This window comes from Myotis davidii, unplaced genomic scaffold (genome assembly GCF_000327345.1).
Source record: "Myotis davidii unplaced genomic scaffold, ASM32734v1 scaffold142, whole genome shotgun sequence".
In the NCBI taxonomy this organism is placed as follows: Eukaryota; Metazoa; Chordata; class Mammalia; order Chiroptera; family Vespertilionidae; genus Myotis; species Myotis davidii.
In genome coordinates, this window is record NW_006294400.1 from 3,014,109 (window position 1) to 3,040,835 (window position 26,727).

Sequence of the window (26,727 nt, forward strand, 5' to 3'; positions counted from 1 at the left end):
CTAGGAAGAGGTGATCTGGAGAGCTTCCCGGAGGAAGTACTATATGAATTGGGTCTTCAAGAATAAAAAGAATATATTTAAGAAATGATTAAAATGGCATAGATATGTATATACATATGTACAATGAAAATATTTTTTTAAAGCACACTGGGGCTTATCCTTTTAGAATATTGCCACTGTGTTTTGTAGAAACCTAAGATAGTCACTAGAGAGGCCACAAGAGAAAGCGCCAAGGTGCCCTGGCCAACATTACCGGCAACATTGACCTTGCAACCATATTAGCTGCCATCAGACTGAATGTCTAGACTGGCAGAAGAACAACCCACCAACCCACAAAACCTTGAGAAATAATACATGGTTGTTGTTTTAAGCCACTAAATAGAATGAGGAGGTGGAGGAGGAAGAGGAGGAGGAGATGGAGGAGGAGGAGGAGGAGGAGGAGGGGAGGAATTTACGGAGTGGAGAGGGGAAGGGCAGTTAAGGTTTGAGCAGGAATTGAGGAAATCTGGACGAGGAAAATGAGATATAGAGGAAGCAAATCACTTGCTGAAGGCCACACAGCTGGTAGGTGTTTTGAACCTCTATTCATTGCCCCAGTTCTCGTCCTGGGAACCGCAAGAAAAGGAACCTCCATCCCTTACCACGGTCTCCTTTCCAAACTGGAGCTGAAGTCTATGGAACCTGATTGGCACAGGTATGCTGAGGTTTTAGCCCCTCTGCCCCCTTCAGGTCCTGGCCCAGCACGATCAGTGTGCTGTAAGAATATAATTTTTCTCTGTGTGTCAGCTGCTATGATCCTACCCGCATGCACCCCTGGGTTGGGAGGTAGGTCACTGTATGCCTTGCTTTTTGTTGTTGTTAATCCTTACCCGAGTATACTTTGTCCACTGATTGTTTTTTTGTTGTTGTTTTTTTAAGAGAGTGGGAAGGAAGGAGGGAGGGCGAGGGCAAAACATTGGTGGGAGAGAAAACATCAATTGATTGCCTTCAGCACATGCCCCTACTGGGGCCAGGGATACAACCCACAACCTAGGTATGTGCCTTTGACCGGGAATCAAACCCTAGATGCTTTGCTGCTCGGGCCAGCACTCTAACCACTGAGAAACATGGGCCAGGGCTGCTTTGCTTTTTAATGTCATTGCAACTGTCTGATACAACTCCTATGTTTTGGATGCTAAGCCATACAGTCAGCCCACTCTCTTTCTTCCTCCTCTCCCTCCCTCCCTCCCTCAGTTGCAGAATGGCTTGGGAAGCACCCATTTCCTTTTCACCTCATGTCCATCCATCTTCCTAGGAGCTCTCGAGGTCCATGTGGCATCTCAGTTCCTTGACCATCTCATCTCCAATTCCATTTCACCCTGGACCCCACTCTCACAGGACTCTTCATCTGAGGTTATTCGCTGAGACACCCATCTCTGAGGATAACCTCCATCTCTCTGCCGTGCTCCATCATTGACTCCCATTACACCTGTTCCAGGACCTTCCGGTCATTCTGTGGCCCTTTGCTTAAGGCAGCGGTTCTCAACCTGTGGGTCGCGACCCCTTTGGGGGTTGAACGACCCTTTCACAGGGGTCGCCTAAGACCATCGGAAAACACATATATAATTACATATTGTTTTGTGATTAATCACTATGCTTTAATTATGTTCAATTTGTAACCATGAAATTGGGGGTCACTACAACATGAGGAACTGTATTAAAGGGTTTCGGCATTAAGAAGGTTGAGAACCACTGGCTTAAGGCATTCTTAAAAGCTGAGATCTTAAACTCCATCACACCTGTCTGGCAAAACTCCTTCCTTGAATTAAAGCAATTGCTCACCCTTTGTGTGCCTTTATCTTGACTATTTAAACTAACTATAGAAAAGTCACACAAAGCATTATATTAGCATCACCATAAATTCAGTCTCTATTCTCAATGGGGCCCTCAACCATGTCTTTGAAATTTTACATTTCCCTGCACTCCAACTTACCACAACAACTGTTTAAAATTCATAGTCAGATTTGACTATAAGCTTCATGAAGCTGGAGTCCCTGCCTTGTTTTTCACCACTGAATCTCCGTGCCTAGGAAAGGCTTAATCTACAGGCACTCAATAAGTACTTGCTTACTGACTAAGGTGCAGTAATAGTGGAAAGCGTTTTATATAAATATTAGTAAATGTTATTAGCTTTATACCAAGCTCTATTCTATGTGAGTTAATATGTATTAGCTCATTTAATCCTCACAGCAACTCAATGGGGTTAGTTAGGACTTTTGTTATTCCCATTTTACAGATAAGGAATTTTAGAGAGGCAGCTGGGAAAGATGAAATCACTTGTAAGTGGTAGAGGGGCTATGCTTAGTGTGTCCAGTTGGGTAGGTTGGGTTTTATGTGAATGAGGGGCAATCAGGCAGCTGTGCTTCAGACTGGAGCTCAAGACAGAACTGAAAATTAAGATCAATATTTAGGAGGGGTGAAATAATCTGGCGACTTCAGAAAACAGACTATCAAACCGTGTTTACACCCTTTGATTGGCAGAGTGCCTCTAACAGGCCCCCAATGGAACTGTGGTGATGTGTGTGCAGGAATTCCCTTGGGTGTTTAAGGTGCATCTCCCCACGCTCCCATGAGCTAAGAGATTACTCATATTTGAAAATAAGGGTAGATCCATGGTGTATTGTTGGTGACTTTAAGATTGGGTAAGGATCCCCCGGGGCTGAAATTTAGTCTTGACTTTTCTTTTTCTTGTGCTAAGATGCATTTAAAATTTTGTATTTATTGATTGAGTTGAGAGAGAGAGGAAAGGAGAGAGGGAAAAATCGGTTTGTTGTTCCACTTACGTATGCATTCATTGGTTGCTTTTTGTATGTGCCCGAAGGGGGATGAAGCCCCAACCTTTGTGTATGGGGAGATGCTCTAACCAACTGAGCTACCTGGCCAGGGCCCTAAGGTGCATTTTTGAAAGAGACTTTCTGGACTATCTCTCAGGTAGGAGAGATACATCATTGCATTTGAGTTCGTTCCCCTTCCAGTGGCTTCTCCCACTGATTCCCGCTGAGAGAGAGACCCCACTAACAATGAGCCCCTGTTCTCAGTCAGTCCTCATATCTTATGGACACTCCCTTCAGTTCTTGAGGAGGATAATTATCACCTCCATTTTGCCGATAATAAGAGTAACAGCTAACATTTACTAAGCGTTTATTGTGTCCGGCACTGTGTTGAGTGTTTTTAAAGCATCATCCCGTTTGAGTCTCACCGCAATACTCTAAAATTGGAACTACAGTATGGGTGGGAAAACCAAGGGTCAGAGAGGGGAGGTATCTTGTCTTAGGACGCACAGCCAGTTGGGTCTTTCTGACCCAGAGGCTAAGCTGCCTCATCACTCACTTTTTAGGACCTTAGGGCTTCCTCCCATAGAAACGGGGAGAGAGGAGAAGGAGATTCGAAGGAGACCGCTAACGTTGGTTTCCACCTACCCAAGTCCAGGGCTAGCCTCTCAGCTGATCTCTGACCCTGACCTCAACTGGTGCCAGGAAAGTGGCGCGCATGCGCACGGCTTTCCGTTCGGCCCCGCCCCCCCGGGAGGGCTCCACTCTTCGCTCCCGGCTCTGGGGCTTGCGCACTACGTCCCCAGCCAGCAGCTCCGTCCCAGTCAGGGACTTCCGGTGCGTGAGGTGTGGTTCCGGGTCGTGGCGAGACTCGGGGCAACTGGGCTGCTGCTTTGCCGGCGGGCGGCGGCGAGCGGCCGGGGCATGAGGGCGAGCCCGGAAAGCGGCAGCTGAGCCGGCCGGGAGGAGCGCCAGTCCCCGACGATTCCGAGAGTTCGGGGCTGGGGCCGAGAGGCACCGAGGAGCCGGGCCCTCCCCCCAGGAACGTGTCCCGGGTCGCCCCGGCCGGTAGCGTGGCAGCACTTTCAGGTAAAGGTTGCCCCAGCCGCTACCTTACTCGCTCGCTCTCCTGCCAGCCATCTGGAGAGCCTAGCGGCTCCTCACTCCTCCGCGCCCGGCGCTGCCCGGCAACAGCTTGCCTGGCCCTTGCTCAGGTCTCTCTCCCCCGTGAGCGTCCGTTTCCTGGCCCTTTCCAGAACCGGAGGCTGCTGTGAGTCTGACAGCCAGCTAGCTGGGTGTGTGACTTGGGGGAGGAGAAGCTAGTGGGTCTGGTAGTGTTGGGGAGGAGTGAGAGGAGGGAGGAGGATGCTATTGGCCCTGGCACTTTCCGGCCCCACATTTAGGTGTCCTAATCGTCACAATATGAAAATCAAGTTTTTAAAGCATTGCCTGCGTGGCCTCCGGTTCCTAGCGCCTCCTCCCCCTATTGCCACAAAGCGGTAAATGGCCTTGCAGAACTTTTTCTTTTTCTTGGTGGAGTGCTGCTGTAACTTTGATTCAGCTTTTTCGTTTGGGGAGTGACAGAGTATTTTCTAAATCTGTTTAAAGTAGAAAAAAATGAGTATAGTTTAAACTATAAAGAGTATTACTTTAACGTGGGCCCAAAAAGTCGACTCAGAAATTGGTTAGAATTTCATCCTGAATGATCGCGAGTCGTTTTTGAAGCCCATGACAGGATCTGGCACCGTGCAAAGCATCATGTTGTCAGTCAAAACCAGCAAAGTTCAAAACTTCCCCAGGTGTGAATGGTCAAACGGAGACAAGTGTTTATTATAAACATTAGTTCAAACAAAACCAACATGCTCATTCTGTTTTGACGAGCAGAAGGGGTGGATTCCTAATTTAAAAACCCACTAGAGGAGGATGAGGAGACCCCATCTTTTATTCTTCGTATACAGCGAGCCCACATGAGATGCTCAATAAATGCCGAAAGAGTTCTTGATGAAGCCTTGATCGTTGTTTTCAATTTTTTTGGTTTACACACTTGCAAGCTTGCTGGAGCCAAGAGGCGTGCCGGTGGCCCCTTTTCCATTCAGCTTTGTGCTCATACCTACCTTCAGCTACTGTGATCCATACTGAACTTACATCCCTCTACACCCCCTGACCCTGGTGCCTGGCTAAAGTTCCAGCTATCCTTGAAAAGGCCCCCTTCCTAAATTACTCTACTCTGATCCTTTACCCAAGTAGGGCCTCCAGTCATATTTGCTCTTTTCTTTGTCACGTGTGTTTTGTAGGACATTCTCCCTGCCTAGAAGGTTTCCCCTTTTCTGTTGGCGAGCTACTGAGGTGTTACCCAGGGCCCAGCTGAAATTGGCCTCCCTCAACCAATTCAGTACAATCCCAGCTGGAAATTATTTCTTTTCTAGAATCCTATAAACGAGCGGTTCTCAACCTGTGGGTTGCGACCCCTTTTGGGGGGGGTGTCGAATGACCCTTTCACGGGGATTGCCTATGACCATCGGAAAACGCATATATAATTACATATTGTTTTTGTGATTAATCACTATGCTTTAATGATGTTCAATTTGTAACAATGAAAATACATCCTGCATATCAGATATTTACATGATGATTCATAACAGTAGCAAAATGACAGTTATGAAGTAGCAACGAAAATAATTTTATGGTTGGGGGTCACCACAACATGAGGAACCGTATTAAAGGGTCGCGGCATTAGGAAGGTTGAGAGCCACTGCTGTAAACACTCATTGTAACTGTAATTATTTTACTTAGCAAGCATTTACTGAGCATGGATAGATACCAGGTACCATGCCAGACAATGTAGAGGTAAGTAAGACTCGGGCCTTGTAGCAAGGAGCTCAATTTAGTGAGGAGAGAAGGGAATAATTCCAACACAGAGTGATAAGTACACTGTGTGAGAGTTCTTTCTGTGATACAGTGATAACATAGAACGGGGGTTGGGTCATTTGTTTTTGAGGAGTGTGCTGTGGCCAGGTAATGCTTCATTATGTGGGGTTAACTAAGCTTTATTATTTACTGTGTACTGGGTATTACATATAGGTTTCTCTTGTTTAATCATTTTAATCTCAATTTACAGATTAGGAAGACTCGGGATAAATTACACAGCTGGTACAAGACAGAGCCAGGATTCAAGCCCAGGTCTGTCTGATGCCTACATCTGTGCTTTTTTCATTATGTGTTTTGCCTTCTTTCTCACACCATAGCTCTTGAGATCAAGTACAGATTGAAACAAGTATACAAGAGAAAGAAATATGAGTGTCAAAATTAATGGTATAGGTGTTCTTTTTAATGTAGGGAAGACCATGATCTTTCAAAGCAAGAAGGTAGAAGGTGGGTCAGCTCAGCTTTGGATATGAGAAAGGAAGGCATTGTGTAGAGAATAACCGTGACCTCTGTATTCAATTCCTGGTTCCTTCTCTGGCTAGATATGTGACCTTTGGCAAGTTTCTTAATTCTAAGCATTATTTTCCTCAAGTATGGGCTGGGATAGGGCAGTGGTCAGCAAACTCATTAGTCAACAGAGCCAAATATCAACAGTACAACAATTGAAATTTCTTTTGAGAGCCACATTTTTTAAACTTAAACTATATAGGTAGGTACCTTGTTATTAACTTAATTAGGGTGCTCCTAAGCTGGCCATTGCTAAAAACGTACTCAATCTGATTGAGGTACGTTCGCTGAGGTTGAACCCTTCCAACTCTCCCATCCACACTCATCTTGTATACTTGTTTCGTCTATCTCATTTCGTTCATCCTCTTTATATGTCCAAACCATCTCAACATACCTTTCTCAATCCTCGACACTACATCTTTCACTCCACAACATTTCCTGTCCGTGCGCACCTGCATGTGGTATTTTGTGGAAGAGCCACACTCAAGGGGCCAAAGAGCCGCATATGGCTCGCGAGCCACGGTTTGCCGATCACTGGGATAGGGGGATAACATGCACCTCATGGAGTACTGTGAATATGTAATAAGCTAATGTGGATAAAAGGCCTGACACATGGTAAGGTCTCTGAAATGATAACTATAAGATGCAAAGGTGCAATGACTGGTATGGTTTTAGAGTGGTGAGTAGGCCAGTCTTAATAAAGCAAGCCATTGCTGCTTTTTAGTGTGGAGATACTGGAAGATAAAGTTGGAGGGTCACTAGGGGTCAGTGTCAGTGAGGGATTGAGTGTTAGGCAAGAGCAGTAAATTCCAGTTTCTTCTTAAAACTTCCCTAGTTAATAAATACTTTGAGGATCTGTGATTTCATAACAGGGAAAATGTTAGACCCTGAGAATGCAAAGAGGAATAAAACCAGGTCCCTACTCTGAGGTTGTTGACATTCTTGTGGGGGAGGCATATTTGTGTGCTGGTGAACTGTAGTAAAGTGCTTGAGGTACAAAGATAGCAATCCCCGAGGATACGAAGGAGGACAAAAGAGGGAACACTAATAATGATAGCTAATGAGCACTGACTGTGTGCCAACATTGTGTTAAAAGTATTGTCTCATTTACTTCTGTACTGGAAAGTGTACATTTTACAGATGAGCAAACTAGAGCACAGAGAGAGTAAATAAATTCCATGAGTTTATGCAGCTGTTGGGGCTGTGAGTGGAGGGGATTATCTGTTAGACTTTGGAATCTCCCTCTTCTTTGCGGTGTGGACGGGGACCCTCTGAAGAGGCTTCAGAGAAGAGCTAGCCCTTGAGCTGTTTCAGTGAGCCGGTCACTGTGCTGGGCAGTAGGGATGTTGAGGAATGAATGTGGCCCCTGCACTCAAGCAGCTCATTGCCTCCTCTGTGATGTTAAATATATTTCTTTTTCGTGGGGGGTTTGCTTTGCCAGTTGACTCATAACTGAGGACTTTAGAAACTGTTGTACTTCAAGGGATCTCTAAAGGGTCAGGCTGAGAATTTGCTGGAAATCTGTTATTCTGATATGTAGGCCTTATTATTAAGAACACAGCAATAGATGCCAATTATATGACAAGGAATTCTGTCACATGATGTTTTTTTTTCCCATAGTAGGTTCTCTGACCTTGAGTTTCCTGTGGGTTTTAAGTTTTTGAGAAGTTTTGACATAAAAGTTAGCTCATTTCAACTTGTGCTAAATTTAAAATAATTGAGCACTTACAGTAAGTTCTGGTCATTGTTAAATGTTTTTCCTATACTTCATTTCCTTCAGTCTTCATGATTCTCTGAGATAGGTGATGAAGCTTAGTGATTAAGTAGGGGACCCAAGAGTCACCTAGTTAGTGAGTGATAATGCCAGGAAAAAAAATTGGACTTTCCAAAAGAGTGAACAAATATTTATAAAGTTAGTTTTCTTTTGAGCATCTGCCTCAGGGGTCTCCAACTCAAATGCCCATGATGTAATATAGAAAGTAGGACAGACCTTGATGAACTGGATGGCATATGTCCAGTCTGAAGATAGCGGTTGGTTGCCAGTTCACTACCCCCCTTACTTCCTCCCCCACCTCCCTCCAGGGGAGGCAACCAATCCTTGTGTCTCACATCAATGTCTCTCTCCCTTTCTCTCCCCATTTCTCCTTCTCTCTCTTCCCCTTTCCCCCCCTTCTCTCCCTCCCTCCCTTCGAGTCTCTCTGAAAAGCAATGGGGAAAATATCCTTAGGTGAAAATTAACAACAACAAAAGAAGAGATGCTGGAAATCTGGGTTTTAATGTATTTATTTTTTTAAAAAAATTTAATTTTTATTTTAGGGAGAGAGAGGGCAAGAGAGAGAGAGAGAGAGAGAGAGAGAGAGAGAGAGAAACATCTATTTGTTTTCCACTTATTTATGCACTCATTGGTTGATTTTTGTATGTGTTCTGACTGGGGATTGAATCTGCAACATTGGTGTAGTAGCTTGATGCTCTAATCAGCTGAGCTACCCAGCCAGGGCTGGGGTTTAATGTATGTATTTCATTTTAAAAAATTGACATTTAAAAAATTGCTGTGTGGACTAAAGCACATTTGTGTGCTGTGCACAGTCCTAGGCCGTCTGACTGTGAACTCCGATGTACTTTATCGCAGAAATTTTGGTATCCACTGTTCAAAGCAGGAGGTATAACTCAAGTCGAGATTACTGATAAACGTGTACTGGTAAATTGCCAGAGTGAGAGGGTTTTATAATTGACTCGTACTGATGTCTTTGGGGAAGTGGCAGGGCGAATGCTTTTATTATATAATCAGACTAAATTTCAGGAGGGATGGGGCTTGATGAGGAAATGACCTTGGAATACTTTTAGCACTTTAAATGCTATAAAATCTCTTGCCTCTGTTGGTCCTCTGTACAGTGCCATGGAGTGAACATGGGGGGTAAACATGACCTCTTGAGATTACAAAATTGGCTCCCAGTGAAAGACAGTTTAGTCGAAAGTGCACTTGATTGAGAGGGGCTTGAGGTCTGACTGTAGCTATGCTGCTGACAGCCTTTTGATTTTGGTTGAGCCACTTAGAAATTTTTGTATCTTTTTCCCATCTGGATGATAATGAGGAGCTCAAATCAAGTCTTGCTGAAATCTTTTCAGGATGCCAAGCTTTCTGATTCTAATTGACACGCTTAAAGTTACACAGCTGATTACTGGTAGACCCAGTAGAGAATGGTTCAAATCTAAAGTGCTGTTTCTCCTCTCTTGGCAGGTAGGGAGCTACTGCTCAGCTCTTCCCCCTCTTCTTTGTTCATTACTTCTGGGAAAGGACCTTGACAGGCCAGGTGCTCCCCAAATGCATACAGTGCTTTGTTGACTATATATACACAAGATTGAAAGGGGGCATAGAGACACCCAGCATAGTGAGAGAAATATGGGCAGGGAGTTCCCAGCCCAAGAGTTTAATTTATTTTTATTTTAATACCCAGCTTCCACCAGGTGAAAATTGGAAAAAATATTGGTCTTCTAGATACTTGTTTTCATTCATACTCTATTGTATAAGGACATAACATGGAATATAAAAATGAAGAAAATAAATCCTGAGCAGTCATTCAGAATTTATTAACTTGTGTTGGCAGCAGTCTAGATATATTGGGAAGATAGATTTAATATAGGGAACACAAAATTTGGACCCAAAGAAGGAAACAGTTTTAAGTAATTGAAAGTGAGAAAAATGGGAGAAACCTTTTACAAAACAAAACTTAAATTCTGGAAACAGCAAGAGGTATTAGAATAAGTATTGGAATTAAATTATAGTAATCACGTGAAATAAATTGAATATTATGTCACATTTACCCATACATACATGCAGTGTTAAATTCATATCCTATACTTGAGTACACTTTTATGAATATGCTTTTATTATTGATGCAGACAAAATGGACTGAATTTTACACATTCAAAACGATGTAACATTTTTTTTAGTTCCCTATAGATTCATTTTAAGGTATATTATTATAAACTAGGGACCCAATGCACAAATTCGTGCACCTTGAAAGGAATTGTGGGCTGCGAGGCTGTGGCAGGTACAGGGGCAGGTCTTGACCCTTCCTCCACGCCCCCGCCCGGCCCCTCCCACCATGGCCCCTGGTCCTCTGTGTGCTGGCAGTCCCGCTCCCGCTGCCACTCGCACCTGCTGATGGCACCAGCCCCGCTTGCATCTGCAGATGGTGCCAGCAGCGGGTGCGAGCGCAGCTGCTGCCCCAATCACCCCTCAGGAGCAGGGGGAGGTAGAAAAGACCTCAGGCAGGTACAGGGGCAGGTCTTGACCCTTCCTCCACGCCCCCGCCCGGCCCCTCCCACCATGGCCCCTGGTCCTCTGTGTGCTGGCAGTCCCGCTGTGCCAGCAGCGGGTGCGAGCGCAGCTGCTGCCCCAATCACCCCTCAGGAGCAGGGGGAGGGAGAAAAGCCCTCAGGGGTGATCACAGCCAGCAACTGCTGCTTGCACCCGCTGATGGCGCTGAGCGATCAGGACCAGCGCCAGGCACTGGCAGTGGGTACGGGTGGCGGCTCTGGCGCTGGCTGTGGGTGTGAGCAGCAGCTCTGACGCTGGCAGTGGGTGCAAGCACCAGGTGGGACTGGGGGGCGGGGAAACAAAAAATTTTTAGTAACCACCAGAGGCTTGCCCTGATGACAGCAACTGGCACCTGCCTTGGTCTGGTGCCCCCACTCACCTGCTCCACCACCCCACCGCAGCCGAGGCGCCCGCCTTGGTCTGGCGCCCCCACTCACCTGTTCTACCATCCTGCCGCAGCCAACATCCACCACGTTCCCCGCACGCCCCCAGTGGCCTGCGCATGTGATAGTGACCGGTTGTTCGGTTGTTCTGGTTGTTCCACCATTCAGTCTATTTGCATGTTAGCCTTTTGTTATATAGGATAAGTACTGCTTTAGCAGAAAAATTGGTAGAAAATTATTTGAAGGAATGGTTTTCTTTTTAAAACAAAAGTAAATTTTTAATCTGAATTTTAGTTGCTGATATAAAAGAGACTAACAAAGAACTGAGGTGCAGGCTTGAATCTTGAAGTCACATTTACCTGTATTTGAATACTGGCTTTGTCAGTTATAAACTGACCATCACAATCTGCAAAATGAGGACAAGAATGTCAATCTCATATACTCCTTGTGAGGATTAAATGAAATAACTTATGGAGAGATGCAGGTACCATCTTTCAGGGGCCCAAGACATTCAGATGTTAGTATAATGTAACAAATGATTCTATGGAGTGATTATGAAGGAGTGAGACTTTTCATTTTCATGTCTGGATTATGAAATTAGTCTAATTTCTAGTTGTGCTTTGTGCATTACATAGCACACCTACCAACTGTGCACTATCGAGAAAAGGGTTTCAATATTGTTTTTAGGTTATTAAATGATTTGATCTGTTAAATAACAATGAATACCTTCAGTTGCTTATATTACTTTTTTTCTGTGTGTGCCCATGACTACCTGTTGAAGTGTTAGAACAAGGGGATATTATGTTCTCATTCCCATCTTACAAATGCTGAAACTGAAGCTTAGCGAAGTAAAGTGGTTCAAGGTAGAGAGCTACTGAAACGGCAGTGGTAGGATTTGAATCTTGATTTGTGCTCTAATTACAGTGCTTTTTCACTATTCCATGCTGTTCTAGATTTGAATATTGGAACTGGCCCTTGTTTTGGGACCATCATCAATCATGGCCCTCCTTGATCGTTTAAACTTAATTCCTACAGAAAGTTGTTATTGGTTATGTTGAGAATGTTTGGTTACAGGTATAATCTTATGATCTGAAGTTTAAAGATTTAATAGAAATCTAATAATACTCATTGCTGGCAGAGGTTGGTGGTGAGATATGGTGGTCATTCATATATCGCTAAGGGGAATATAAGTTGGTAAAAGTTTTCTGGAAAGAATTTTGGCAGTATTTATCACAAGCCTTAAAAGAAGTCACGCATGCCTTTTGAACAATTCCACTTCTAGGAACTGTTGTTAAAGAAATAGAGATGTAGGAAATATTCGTGTTCAAACATGTTCATTATAGCAGTTAGAATAGTAAAAATTAGAATCAACTTTAGTATTTAACAAAGGGTTTAGAGAAATTATGGAAAAGTCATAGGATGGGAACATTGTGCAGTCATTTTAAATGTTTTAGAAGAATATTAATAACATTAATGTGCTTATCATGTAACATGAAATGAAAAAAGGATATAAATCTATATAAAGTATGATCCCAGTTATGTCATACATAAGAAGGAAAATAAATAGGTGGTAGGAGGATAGGTCTTTATGCGTTTTCGTTTTCTAAAACGTTCTCTGATAAACATAACTTTTTAATAAAAATCTTTTAAACTTGGTATTAATATAGAGCCAATGAATATCATTTTGACAAAAAAAGTTTTCATTCATGCAAATGATTTGGAGTTACAAATGGGTTGTATTTTCAAATTAGTTTTCACCTCTGTTGTTAGAATTTAGTTTCATGTTTCTTGACATAAATGATGTTGAGGTTTCCCAGCTAGCCTTCCTGTCCTTCCCACAAAATCCTATTTAAGACAATATTATGGAAGAAGAGTTGTATTCATGTTGGAATGTACCAGTGTCCCAGTCTACCTACCATCACCTCTTTAATGGCCAGTGGGTAGTGAGTAGTCCTGTGACACATCTTTCTTTTCTTTTTTTAATTTAAATTCTTTATTGTTGAAAGTATTACATATTTCTTTTTCATATTTTTATTGATTTCAGAGAGGAAGGGAGAAGTGAGAGAGATGAAAACATCAATAATGAGAGAGAATCATTGATTGGCTGCCTCCTGCACATCCCACACTGGGGGCCCAGCCCGCAGCCAGAGCATATGGCCTTACTGGGAACGGAACAGTGACCTCCTGGTTCATAGGTCGATGCTCAACCATTGAGCCATGCCATCCGGCCAGGTCTGTCTTTCAAAGAGAGTGCACTCTCATATCTGTGAGGCTGGGCATTGATATGTACAGGGTAGGCAAAAGTAGGCTTACAGTTGTGAGTACACGAAACAGAGTTTATTCTTGTATTATTATTTATTAATTATTGTTCTGTTTTCCATACGAAGAATTGTACTTTTCCCACCCTTGAATAGAGCTGTTTTGTGGATTGAATGCTTAGATATTGGGAAGTGCTTCTTTGTTATGGAAAATTGTGTAAATTCCCATTTTTGTAAGAAAAAAAATTAAAGATCAAAATATGGATTTTAATTTTTCTGTGATATGAAGAATGCATAAATATTAAAGTCATAATGTATTGGTGCCTTTTATCCTTTTCTAATTTTCGTATACTTCATCATTGAAATTGCAATAGTTTCAGCAAGCACAGTTAAGCATGACGGCCAGTTAAGTTTTTTTTTTAAATGTGCATGGTAATCCTGTATGCAATATAAAAAGTGTGCAAAAATTTGACAAAATATTTGAGCATATTTAAATTAGGAAAATACCCGGCAAGATGTTTCTTTTTGTAAACTGCTTCTGTCCAAAGCATTCTGTATATTACCAGAATGAAAAATGACAGCACTTTGTCATCTGCTCAAATTGATATTGCACTCTTTGCAATGACAGCTGAAAAGGCCCACAGGTGCCATATAAAGAGGTGACCATGTTGTCATATTTCATTTCGGCATCCCTCTGCAAAGCCATAATTACCTAATTAGGTTGTTAATTAGGAGATTAGCATTTCACTATATTGATAGAATGCTCTTTACCGGCATGAGGCTAGATACAGATTTGTCTGCCCTAATTTATATTCCCTGCCTTTTTTGTATTTATTTATTTGCTTAAGTTTCTGATGTGGTGCAATTCAGTTTACCTGAGAAACAGTTTGTTTACAAGCTAATGAAGCTTTGATCACTGGGTTAAAGTTGCCTTGTTAAAATATGAACAGAATTAAAAGGGTGATCACATCCCCAAAATTATAATATAAATTTTGATTTGTTATAACTTGTATTCTCGTAAGCTTAGGCAACAAACACATGATAAGAAATAAAATTGTTGGTGTAAAAAAATAAAATATGTAAAAACTTAAGTTTGAAATGTGATAGAGATTTATACAGGGTGGGGCAAAAGTAGGTTTACAGTTGTTCATATGGAAAAGAATACAATAATCCTATATAATAAAGAGCTAATATGCTAATTAGACCGGACAGCGGAATGACCTTCTGGAACGACCATTGAGCAGATGCATCGGGCCTCTAGTTAATAAATAATCATACAAGAGTAAACCATGTTTCACACACTCACAACTGTAAATCTACTTTTGCCCATCCTGTGTATCTAAACTAGGTGAAGGAATTATTTAATTATCTTTAACAACAAATCCCTATTATTTATACTTTAGACCAGGGGTCCTCAAACTATGGCCCACGGGCCTCATGCAAATACAAATATTGTATTTGTTCCCATTTTGTTTTTTTACTTCAAAATAAGATATGTGCACTGTGCTTAGGAATTTGTTCATAGTTTTTTTAAAACTATAGTCCGGCCCTCCAACGGTCTGAGGGACAGTGAACTGGCCCCCTGTTTAAAAAGTTTGAGGACCCCTGCTTTAGACTTACAAAATATGTTACTTTGAACATATTTCAGAAACTGAACCTTGTTCAATGACTTGAGAACAAATATATTCAGTTTTCAGATTAGACTTCCTTAGGTAGTCATCATGTATCAGGGTTTATTCCATTTGTGCCTTCTGTCCGTTAGTCTGTGCTTGGAACATTCTCTTCCCACAGTTTTTGCAGTCCTGAGTGCTTACGGAATTTGAAGTATTTCAGAGTAACCTTTACTTGGTGAGCAGCATTTCCATCAAGTGTGTCTAACATTCTTTGGGTAGGAGGAGGGGTGATTAAAAAACACGATTTCCATCTATTTTCATTCCAATGCATGATTTGACTGTAATGTTTGTAATTTGCATTATAAGTACCTTTTCTACTTTTTCCAGTTAAGGAGGTTAAGTTTACAGCAATATTAGGAGCACCATTCCCACTGAGTAGTTAAGCTCCTTTTGATTATATTTGGTATTAACTGTTAAAGTTGTAAAAAGTACATGTGTGCTAAGTCCTTTTTCTCCACAGTTATTGTAGGAGTTTTGGGAGTGGAGGGTGGTTAGGTTGTCTGAAGTTTCACAGCTACTGCTGTTAATATACAGTATTTCAAAAACACTTTGAAAATATAGATTATTTTATAACAGTTGCATAATAATAGAGGTTTTAGTCTAACGTGTTTAGAACTTATATACAGTTTGCTGTTAATAATTACAGTTGTTCTTCATACTTGTCATAGGAAGTATCTTTTGAGCAAAAATTAGGTCTTGATTTGTCCATTTTATCTTCACAAAATGAGATCTTTCTGACACCAAAGTCTGTGTTTTTCCTCTAGACCTTGCTGTTCAAACTGGGGTTATAAGAATCCCAATATGTGCCAAGAGGTTTTAGACGCTACAGAGTAGGCATGGCACTCTATAGTTTAAGTTCAAAACTAAAGCACTTCTTTCTAGGTGTAGTATATTATAGGATAGGATGCAAATATGAGTGAATTCTAAAAATAAATTTTTGTAGCATGGTGCTCTAGGTGGCTCTCCCTCTGTTCTGTCATACCTTGACTTACGCCCACTCTCCTCTGCCCTTCAGGTGTGTCCGTGGAGAGTGTGAGAAGCCCTGTACTTGTACCAGGCTCCCTTTAACTGGACCTTGGCACATGGTAAGATTCAGAGACATTTCAGGTGGAGGTTAGTGGTACAAGAAAAGAAAAATCAAGGGTCAGTGTCCCTTTACCTAAAGGGAACATTTGTTAGGATACAAGACTTGCTCTGGTAGGTTGATAGGGTCTAGTGGGTTCCACATGTCCTAAGTCACTCATCAGGGGGCCTCAGCAGGACAGCTGGGTGGCCACCACGCTTCTCCATGTAGTCTTTTATCCCAGACGTCTTCCCATGATGAATGTATTATTCCAGAGAAGGCAACAGCAAAAGCGGCAAGTTTTCCTGAAATCAAGGCTCAGAAGCCCATATTCCATTACGTTCTGTTGCTCAAAGTAGATCACAGTGTGAGTCTTGCTGGGAGGAGCTGCAAAGACTGGCCTTTTAAAAATCTACCATGTGACCTTGAGCAAGTTACTTAATGCCTTTAAACCTTAATTTTATTTTATCTATAAAATGAAGCTAATATTAATACCTACATCTTGTGGTGGTTGTAAGGATAAAATATGTTGTTACATGAAAAGTACAGCTGATAGTACAAGCTTAGTAAATGTCATCTATTACCGTTCTCTGTGATTCTGCCTAATGAAAGCTTAGCCATCCTTACATGAGACCCTCTTCCTTCCTGAAGCTTCTTGGAAAACATACTGTTCTTGTATCTCATTTGGTGGTTAATATGTATTGCCTTATGTTGCTCTTATGTCAGTAAAAGCAGTCTCTGGAGGGTACAGGCCAGTGTTTATATAATTTTTTGTAGGATTCCCAGTGCCTACCTCGCAGTGATGTAGTGAATGAACCTCCTATTCAAAAGAAGATACAAGCATTTCATTTCAGTTGTTTTGATTTAGTCTAGTAAGTACCTTTAGTTAAAATATAGAAATAAAAACGTGAAAGGAAAAATTAAACTCCAGATATAGGATCTCACTATTTACTGTGTAATGAAATTAGACATTTTTACGTAGAGGAGATTTTAATTCCCCTAGGGGGAAAAAAAGCTTAATTTTTTTTGCTGGTCTAAAAAATAAATGAAGATTTAATTTAGAGTTAAATTGGAGAGTGTTAGAAAAAGAGATTTAAAAGCAATAAGGTGCATTTTATTTTAATGGTCATTTCAATTATTTTCAAATTCCAGGAGGTATGAATTCAGAACTTTAACTAGATCAAAGAATGTTGAAATCTTAGTTTAAAAAAGGGTCTGTTGGTTTTTACAAATGGAAGACTTTGCATGTAATAAAAAGGCTTTTGTATTTCTAACTTGTGATCATTCCTGTTTGTGAAAAATAAATGTGAGTACTTCTATAACACTTTTAAGGAATCTTGTATAGGAATCATGTTTAACTTGCCTAATGCTAATAGCATGAAGTGGGGGGTACAGTGTGGAAAGGTAAAAAAAAAATCTCGCATCTGCTGTTACATGTTGTTAACTCCCTCAGCAGACGTTAAATCATTTCAAGTACAATAATAGTGTGGGAGGTAAATTAACTAACCATTAACAATCTTATAAATACACAATTAACATGCCAACATTTATATGACACATTGATGGGGCAGCAGTAATTTTTGATTGGGAGTTTGCAGACCTTTGAGAAGCCTCAGGCTGTTGCTTATTTAGACAAGTTTTCACAGATTGCAGGTGAGGGGACTTGAAGTCTGCCTGGCAGAGAAGTGAATGTTTGGAGTGTTGAAAGTTCAAGAAGGGAAATTTCCTTTTAGCCATTCGCTGAACTTGAGCATTTTAAGCCATGTTGCTGCCTATCTCAGGTTCTTAGGGTTCATTTGCTTATGGGAGTTATTTAAAGAAACAGAAGAAACAGAATTTTTAGGTATGGACTTTGTAGCTGAAGTTTCACAAATCTCTAGGGATGTTAAAAAAAAGATACTTAGACCTAAGTGAGAATTTAAAGGACACCCACCCTCTGTGGTTTCAGGTCAACAAGTAGATGATCTCTGAAGTTCCTTTCGTGTGTAAAATGTTGTGACTTTTATATTTGAGCAGTCGTTGCATGCACTGTTTATATCTTGCTCTTCAACAATTCTCTGTTGCATTAGCGGAGGAGAGGCTAAGTAAGGGTCTAGTTTACTGCATAATACATTTGCTGTCTTACATCTTTCATAAGGAGAGGAAGAGGAGGAGAAAGATCTTACATCTTTCATAAAGTCCCATGGAAGAAATTTCTTTCAGGCCCCAGAACCCAAAGAGCTCAATGTCAGGATATTTAAAAATCATGTTTATTATAACTATCAAAATTCTTTGTTCTTCTGTTTAGAGAGGCTGTATAGTGGTTAAGATCCCAAGCTCTTCGATTTGATTCTTGTACTTATTAGCTGCTTGGCTTTGGGCAGTTTTTTAACCTTTCAGCGTTTTCGTCTGTAAAATTTGCTTCAGAGATTCTGTAGTCTACCTGTAGGAAATGTTCAAGATCTGTGCCATGCACTGGCTTATGGATTCATTCTGAATGACTTCCCCTCTGCCACTTTTCTCATCTACTTTTTTACTATGTTGTACCTTAGTTGTGTGTTGTTGTTATTGTTTTTTAATATATTGATTTTATGGAGGAAGGGCGAGGGAGAGAGAGAGAAACATCAATGATGAGAGAGAATCATTGATTGGCTGCCTCCTGCACGCCCCCTACTGGGGATCAAGCCCGAAACCCAGGCATGTGCCCTTGGCCGGAATCGAACCTGGGACCCTTCAGTCTGCAGGCTGACGCTCTATCCATTGAGCCATACTAGCTAGGGCATGTTTGTTTGTTTGTTTTATAAGCTATTAGAAGTAAAGTTTGGAAGGTGTATGTGTGTAAAGTTATTATTAAAAATATATTTGTGTTGTCCTGGCCAGTGTGGCTTAGTTGGTTGGAGCATCATCCTCTTACACTGAAAGGTTTTGGGTTTGATCCTTGGTCAGGGCAGGTATGGGGAGGCAACCGATTGATGTTTCCCTCCTTCCCTCCTTCCCTCTCCCTCCCTATCTTTCTCTCCTTTCCCCTCTGTATAGGGCATGTGCCAAGGTACCACAGGAGAGTCACATGATCGTTAATGAACACAAATGGTTATGTAAAGTGGCAATAGCATCCACATTGCACCTAGAACCATACTAAGCACATAGTTGGAACTTAATAAATATTTGTTGCATGAATGATAAATATTTGTTGAATGAAGTATAAAAGGAGACCCACCCAGTACATTAAAAATGGTCATATTATTTTGAGACATCTCTTAACATCCTCCTACTCTGCATGATGTCTCTATTGCTTCCAGTTTTGGTAAAACTATGTTTTGAAGACCCTGAAGTTAAAAAGTGGGAGAACCTTTGAAAGGTAGGACGTCTTAGGGGAACAGACTTCCTGGTGCCTGAAATTATTGTTTATCCGATGGCCTAAAGGTATAAAAAAAGGACTATCTCAGATTCAAGGTTTGGTGGCATCCAGGAAAGTCATTCAGGGCCCGAAGAAATAGCATTTGTAAAAGTGTAGGGCAGCATTTCTAAACGATGTTCTGTGAGACTTTGTTATACATTGATTTATTATCGTTTTCATAGAGGAAAATAATGTTTAGGGATCAGATAAGTTTGGGGTTTGGAGTATGTTGTGTTACTAGATTCCCCACTCTTGGAGCTTCACAAGATACATTAGTAGTTTAAAAGTTTTGAAAAGTGCTATAAACAGCAAGAAGAAAACATTTCATTTTGTTTAATGTGGCACTTCATAGATCTTTTTTTTTAATTTAAATTTAAAAATGAGGTAAAATATATATAACATAAAATTTACCATCTTAACCATTTTCAAGTGTACAGTTCAGTGCCATTAAGTATACTCACATTGTTGTGCAAACACCACATCTATCTACAGAATTTTTCCATCTAAATTACCCTTTAAAAAGTCCCATTTTTCTGAATCCCAGCCAACATTAATTTTAAACATCTTTAATCGTGTTACAACTGATGAGAGAAAATAACTTGTTTTAATCTGTGTTCAGAATATCTTTGTGTGAGAAATCAAATCTACCTTCAAACGATAATTTGCTGCTCTTTAAGTGATTTAAAACATATTATTTGGTTTTAAAAAGTAGTGTTGAAATAAGTTGATAGTGTCCCAAGGTGACAATTTTGAAGAGCACATTGAAGAGCTCTTGTATTTGTATTAATAGAAAAAAGGCAATCCTTTCTTTATAATCTCTCTTACACATGACATGTTCATATATGTCTAATCTCTAAAACAGAATTGTAGAGTCCTTGGAAGTCAGGCAGCAACATTTTTTGAATTCCTGAAATGTATAAGATCCTTTGTTGCCAGAAGGGATGTGGTATTATAGCCCCTGTCTTTGAGACTTACAGTCTGAATCCTCAAGTACTTGTCAGGGGAGGTGGAAAGCACATTTCCTGTGGGGAGCTCCTTACACAGAACCAGTATTGGCCTGGCCAGTGTGGCTATGTTGGTTGGGTGTTATCCTATGCACTGAAAGGTTGCCTGTTTGATTCCCAGGCAGGGCATGTGCCCAGGTTGAAGGCTCGATCCCTGGCAGGAAGCATGCAGCAGGCAGCCAATCAATGTTTCTCTCTCACTCCCTTCCTCTCTTTTTAAAAAAAAATCAATAAATTTTTTTTTTAAAAAAAAGAAGTGGTATTAAGTGCATTATTTGTTGAGTGAGTCATACAGTTTCCTCATGTATGAAGTTATAAGGTATTAATAGAGAAGGTATCTTTTCATGTTGGGGTGTTTTAAGGGCTTTGTTCTGTAAGGATAAAATTAGGGAGTTGGTGTGTGCCATCACAAGTGTTTGCCCATGACTCTCTTCTTCATAAGAAGTGAGGGAGCAAGTCCGTTTTCCTTGAAAAGATGGAGGGTACTTCAGTATACTTCTGTTGCTGTGCCCTTTGCCATTTGACTCTTTAGTGCCAGAACATCCATTGAAAGTATGATTCCTCACTGAAGCCCTTGTTTGTACAGGGGAGAACTATTCAAAACAAGGTAAAAGCACCTGCTCCTCTTTTGCTGGCAACTAGTTGCCTTCCTTTTTTGGGGTAGATGGTTGTTGCAGTGAGGATATTTGCAGCTCTGGTGATCTGTGATCCTATGATTCTGTTACAAGACAAAAACTCTCATTTATAAATAATTCTGTGGTTGTATAAATCTTTTTGTGGCTATATAAGAAGTTTTTCTTTACTTACTTTTTAAATATATTTTTATTGATTTCAGAGAGGAAGGGAGAGGGTGAGAGAGATAGTAATCATTGATTGGCTGCCTCTTGCAAAGCCCCATTCAGGGGATCGAGCCCGCAACCCAGGCATGAGCCCATACTGGGAACTGAACCGTGACCTCCTGGTTCATAGGCCGATGTTCAACCAACTGAGCCACACTGGCCGGGCAGAAGTTTGTGTTTTTATAAGTGAAACTTAAATGTTCCCCTTTAGTTCTGTAATATTTTCTTTTGCTTTTTATTAATCCTCACCCGAGGATATTTTTTCCATTGAGTAGAAGGGAGTGAGGAGAGGGAGATGGAGAGGGAGAGTGAGACACTGATTGGTTGCCTCCTGCATGTGCCCTGATTGGGGTCTGGGATCAAACCTGCTACCCTTCAGTGTGCAAGCCGGCGCTGTAACCATTGAGCAACACTATCCAGGGCAAATTCTGTAATACTTTTTTGATTAATCCATTTAAAATGGTGGGTTGACATTAACATTTCTGAGACTGACTGCCTCAGAAACTTGACATTTAGATGAATCACATTGTATTTGGAGACATACTAGGTGTGTGTGAGGGTATAAAATTTTGATTCAGGGATCCCTTACTTAACTTTGCATTTCCCATTAGCCCCTGTGTAAAATAAGTACTCAGTGAATATATTTAGAAAATAACTGAGATAATGTAATTCACTTGGTTAGAGATGCTCCTCAGTTAAACTTTTTCTTAATCTCAGTATCTTTACTTAAGAACCACCAAATGATGCCAATAGAATATATTACCAGACAGAAAATTTTTAAACCTGTTAGTTATAATGATTTATTAACTAGATTTCCCCCATGTTCCATTTCTAGAAGAAACAAATGACAAGAAAATCTGGTGTTATATAGGTCTTTCTAAAAATAAATTCTAGGACTGTTGAAGGAACAAATTCAATCCAGCTTTCACATTGTTGTTCTTCTAATGATTTTGGAGGACAGGGAGGTGACGCAGATGTCCTGCAGAGTCCTCTGTCACAAAGGAAGCACACACTTGATTTACCTGCTGTGAATTTACTAGAGAAGGGCAAATTGTTGATGTTTTTTAGGATTACTTTAAACAAAAATTGAAAGCTGAAATTATAGCAGCTAATATTTAGTTATGTGCCAGGGACTCTTTTGAGCACTTAATCTGCATTATCTTCTATATGAGATTCCCATTTTATAAATAAAGAAAGAAAACAGGCTGAAAGAGGTTAACATTATTTTGACCAACATCACATAGCTAGCAAGTGATAGGGCCAGGAGTTGAACCCAGTTTTGCCTATAGGGCCTTAGGTTCTTAACCACGGTTCTGTAATATTTTCTTTGTTGTGTATTCCCATTCAACTGAGGAGGTGCCATCTTGTTCCCAAAATAAACAGCATTGCAGTTTTAATAGGGTTCAGGAAGCAGTTCTTATAATTAGGTTTCTAAAATAAGAAATTAATCTAGTAAGAGAAGTTTGATTAATAAGTTTTATTTTAAAAAGCCCAATACTGTCTTAAATCAGAAGAAAGGAACATGTATTTATTGAACAAAATTACTTTGGTAGTACATTTTTATAAATTTCCTAGTAACTCAGAAAGCATTGTCTATGCCCTATTAGATACTTCACAACCATATGATGGGGGAATGTAAACTGAAGAAATGCAGTTTAATACTTCAGCACATCGTTTGAGGAAAATACAACTTGTTCTTCTATCATCTTATAAAGTGATGAGAAGACTGCATGGAGTAAAGGGAGAAAGAAAGGAAAGTGTATTGTTTTAGTAGTAGTTATATACTTTGAGTGGACTAAGGGGTTACTATTATTTGTTTTGCAAGAGAGCAAGCTATCCTCTCTTGAAACCATGGAGACCACATTGACTAGAGCCTTAGCCCTTAGTGCAGCGGTTCGCAACCTGTGGGTCGCGACCCCTTTGGGGGTCAGACGACCCTTTCACAGGGGTCGCCTAAGACCATCGGAAAACACATATATAATTACATATTGTTTTTGTGATTAATCACTATGCTTTAATGATGTTCAATTTGTAACAATGAAAATACATCCTGCATATCAGATATTTACATGATGATTCATAACAGTAACAAAATTACAGTTATGAAGTAGCAACGAAAATAATTTTATGGTTGGGGGTCACCACAACATGAGGAACTGTCTTAAAGGGTCGCGGCATTAGGAAGGTTGAGAACCACTGCCTTAGTGCTTATAAGGATTTCCTTGCAGCTTAGACTTAATCCTTTTAGGCTCCTAGGTACAGGAATAAATGTTGATTTTCAAGGTAGCATTTTAACACATTGAATTTGTTTGAAAAATTATTCTGCCTTATTCTTAAATATTGCTGTGTACATCATGTTTCTAGGTAGGTGAGCCTGTGAAACAATATGAAGAGGAGAAAATAGCCTTTTAAGGAAATTGGCCCACAGAAAGGATGGCCTTCTTGGACAATCCAACTATCATTCTAGCTCACATTCGACAGTCACATGTGACCAGTGATGATACAGGAATGTGTGAGATGGTTCTCATTGATCATGATGTTGACCTAGAGAAGATTCATCCTCCTTCAATGACTGGAGACAGTGGGTCAGACATTCAGGGAAGCAATGGTGAGACTCAGGGCTATGTATATGCCCAGTCAGTCGATATTACCTCAAGTTGGGACTTTGGTATTAGAAGACGCTCAAATACAGCTCAACGATTAGAACGACTTCGAAAAGAGAGGCAAAACCAAATCAAATGCAAAAATATTCAGTGGAAAGAAAGAAATTCTAAGCAATCAGCCCAAGAGTTAAAGTCACTGTTTGAAAAAAAGTCCCTCAAAGAGAAACCTCCAAGTTCTGGAAAGCAGTCAATATTATCCGTACGCCTAGAGCAGTGCCCTCTGCAGCTGAATAACCCCTTTAATGAGTATTCCAAATTCGATGAAGATAGAAACATCAGTGATAAGAGTAAAACATTGATTGGCTGCCTCCTGCACGCCCCCTACTGGGGAATCAAGACCGCAACCTAGGCATGTGCCCCTACTAGGAATTGAACCATGACCTCCTAGTTCATAGCCTATCATTGCCCTTTTCCAGCTTTATTTTTTTGGAAACATTTCAAGGGAAATGTGATGAACCAAGGCCTTTACTTAGATAAATTATTTAGAATATATAATTGTTCTATATCAGGGTGTGCTAGGAGATCCCTTTTTTCTTTGGAGGGGGGTGGAATAAATCAGAAAATATAATCTAATCAATAACAGTAACCTGCTGCTAACTCACAAGAAAAGTAGTGGTAGGAGATGTGGTAGAACATTGAAAATACTTACACGAAGAAGACTGCAGGTAGAGCAGGTTGCAATTTACAGAGAAAGTTCTGTTAAGATTTTGGTTCACAATTCAGTGTTCTGTGACATCCACAAAGAATAATTTGTTCTCATGATGAAAATAATGAATAGCATTTTCTAGTATCTAAAGGAACTTTTATCAAAATAGGATTTGAGTGAAGGTTTGACTATAATTTAGAACCATTGATTCTCAGTTCTCTAGTTGAAACTGACTTTCTTGTAGGTTATTGAGATGATATCTTATATGACAGGTTGAATGGATTTCAGTAGGAGAATGCTGCTCAATTGAGAGCTTCATGATTATATTACTTCAGCTGTACGCTTCACATTTATTAATTGCAATTGAATGGAGTGGGATTTGGTTAGATATAGTGGCATTGTCAGAATGCTTTTGCCAGTATAGCTTACATTTCTGGCAAGATTAGTTCGTGTTTCCCTACCATAGTGTTAAGGCAGGAGTGTATGATTTCCTGCCTTTGAGAAATTTACTTATTTATTTCTTTGTTAGCATTGTGCCACAATAGGAAGTGCAATAGGAAACTAATTTCAAGAGATTGCATTAATTGTGACTTTCTTTTCCATTGTGGTCCATATGGATGTTGTTGGACAATATTATTTAAAAGATTGGTTCAACTGATTTTGCCTGTGGTAATATAATCACAAATGCATAATTTTAGGTGATGATGTGTTATTGTTGTTGGAATTTCTTAAGATAGCACTTATATAATTAAGATTGTGGGGTGTCCTGTGACCAAGGAATTTACTTTTTAATCCTTTGAGCATATCTTAAAATTTTGTATAAGAAAAATTGTTCTTTTTAAGATTTGACTAATGTTACAAAGATACAAATCATTTATTTTACTACCTATAAACTATTTCAGCCCACTGAAGAAAAGCTATGCTAATTTATATAGCTTTGACATTTTATAATTTTCATGATTTTTAGATAAAGGATTTTATATTTAAAACTTTAATAGTCTAGTCTGAGTTCATTTATCTTTAATTTTTGAAACGGGTAGAGTAATTCATAACAGTAATTTTATTCCTGTAATGTAATATTCACTTCAGTTCATTTGTGCATTAAAATTCCTTTAAGACCGTTATTAATGATTTATATAATGAAATGTCATATTAATCACAGAAGTTTTCACATTTTATTATTCTCTTCCATGTTAATACTATCTTTATGATCTCTATTAATGTTTTATATCCTCTAATTTCAATTATAAATCAAGAATATTTTCATGTTTTTGTTGGTATTTGCTTTTCAGGGGTGCCACCTTTAAAATTTTATGACTTTTTTCCTACATATACAATATAAAACATCTTTATTCATATAAAGGTAGTTAATTATGTCTTTGTTTATAGTAAACTTTCATTGACAAACTTATAGTTATATTTCTTTTCAAGCTCAACGATTAGAACGACTTCGAAAAGAGAGGCAAAACCAAATCAAATGCAAAAATATTCAGTGGAAAGAAAGAAATTCTAAGCAATCAGGTAAATGGAAATAATTTTCATTGTTAATTTGAAATTTATAGTAGAAAGGGACTTAAGTATCTTCAGCAAAGCAACGTCGGTCCTAGTAGGTAGACTACTGGGAGGCAGATTTCAGGTTGACATAATACAGAACCTTTTTTCTTTTTAATACATTTTTATTGATTTCAGAGAGGAAGGAAAGGAAGAAAGATAGAAACATCAGTGATAAGAGTAAAACATTGATTGGCTGCCTCCTGCACGCCCCCTACTGGGGAATCAAGACCGCAACCTAGGCATGTGCCCCTACTAGGAATTGAACCATGACCTCCTAGTTCATAGGTGGATGCTCCACCACTAAGCCACACCAGCCAGGCAATACAAAACCTTTTAGATAGGCAGCTGACCAGCCAAGGAGGGCTGCGGCCTGAGACAGTTCTTGCCCTGGGAGGAATTGTAAGGGTTGGAGATTAGAAGCAGATAGCTGAATATTTACTGGGGCTGCTTTTTTGATAGGAATTCCTACATTGGGTGTGAGATTAGAAAAGGTGCTGCTGTTTTTGATACATTACCTTTTCTTAAGTTGATCTCTGCACTTTGATCTTTGTGGCTTGAAAGTACTCAACTTTGATATATATATATATATATATATATATTTCCATTAGGGATGAGGACTCCTCCTTAAGGTTCTATATTTAGAACATGTACGTAAGGCTGATGTGACTCAGTGGTTGAGCATTGAAACATGAACCAAGAGGTAAC

General features: G+C 40.0%; 1 protein-coding gene and 1 long non-coding RNA gene across 5 annotated transcripts in view; both read left to right on the forward strand.

Moving 5' to 3' along the window:
- The first annotated feature begins 3,641 nt into the window (after positions 1–3,641).
- LOC107183886 lies at positions 3,642–23,982 on the forward strand. Its single transcript, XR_001514706.1, has 4 exons — positions 3,642–3,899; positions 5,929–5,990; positions 15,893–15,962; positions 23,524–23,982. It is a non-coding gene; the product is annotated as an uncharacterized LOC107183886 (long non-coding RNA).
- A 1,915-nt stretch (positions 23,983–25,897) lies between these two features.
- Positions 25,898–26,727, forward strand: part of MAPKAP1 (mitogen-activated protein kinase associated protein 1) — a 162,728-nt gene continuing 161,898 nt past the window's right edge. For all 4 annotated transcript variants that reach the window (XM_006768560.2, XM_015567077.1, XM_015567076.1 and 1 more), the window contains exon 1: positions 25,898–25,989. The gene's annotated coding sequence lies outside the window, so the exon portion shown is untranslated. The remainder of the gene's footprint in view (positions 25,990–26,727) is intronic.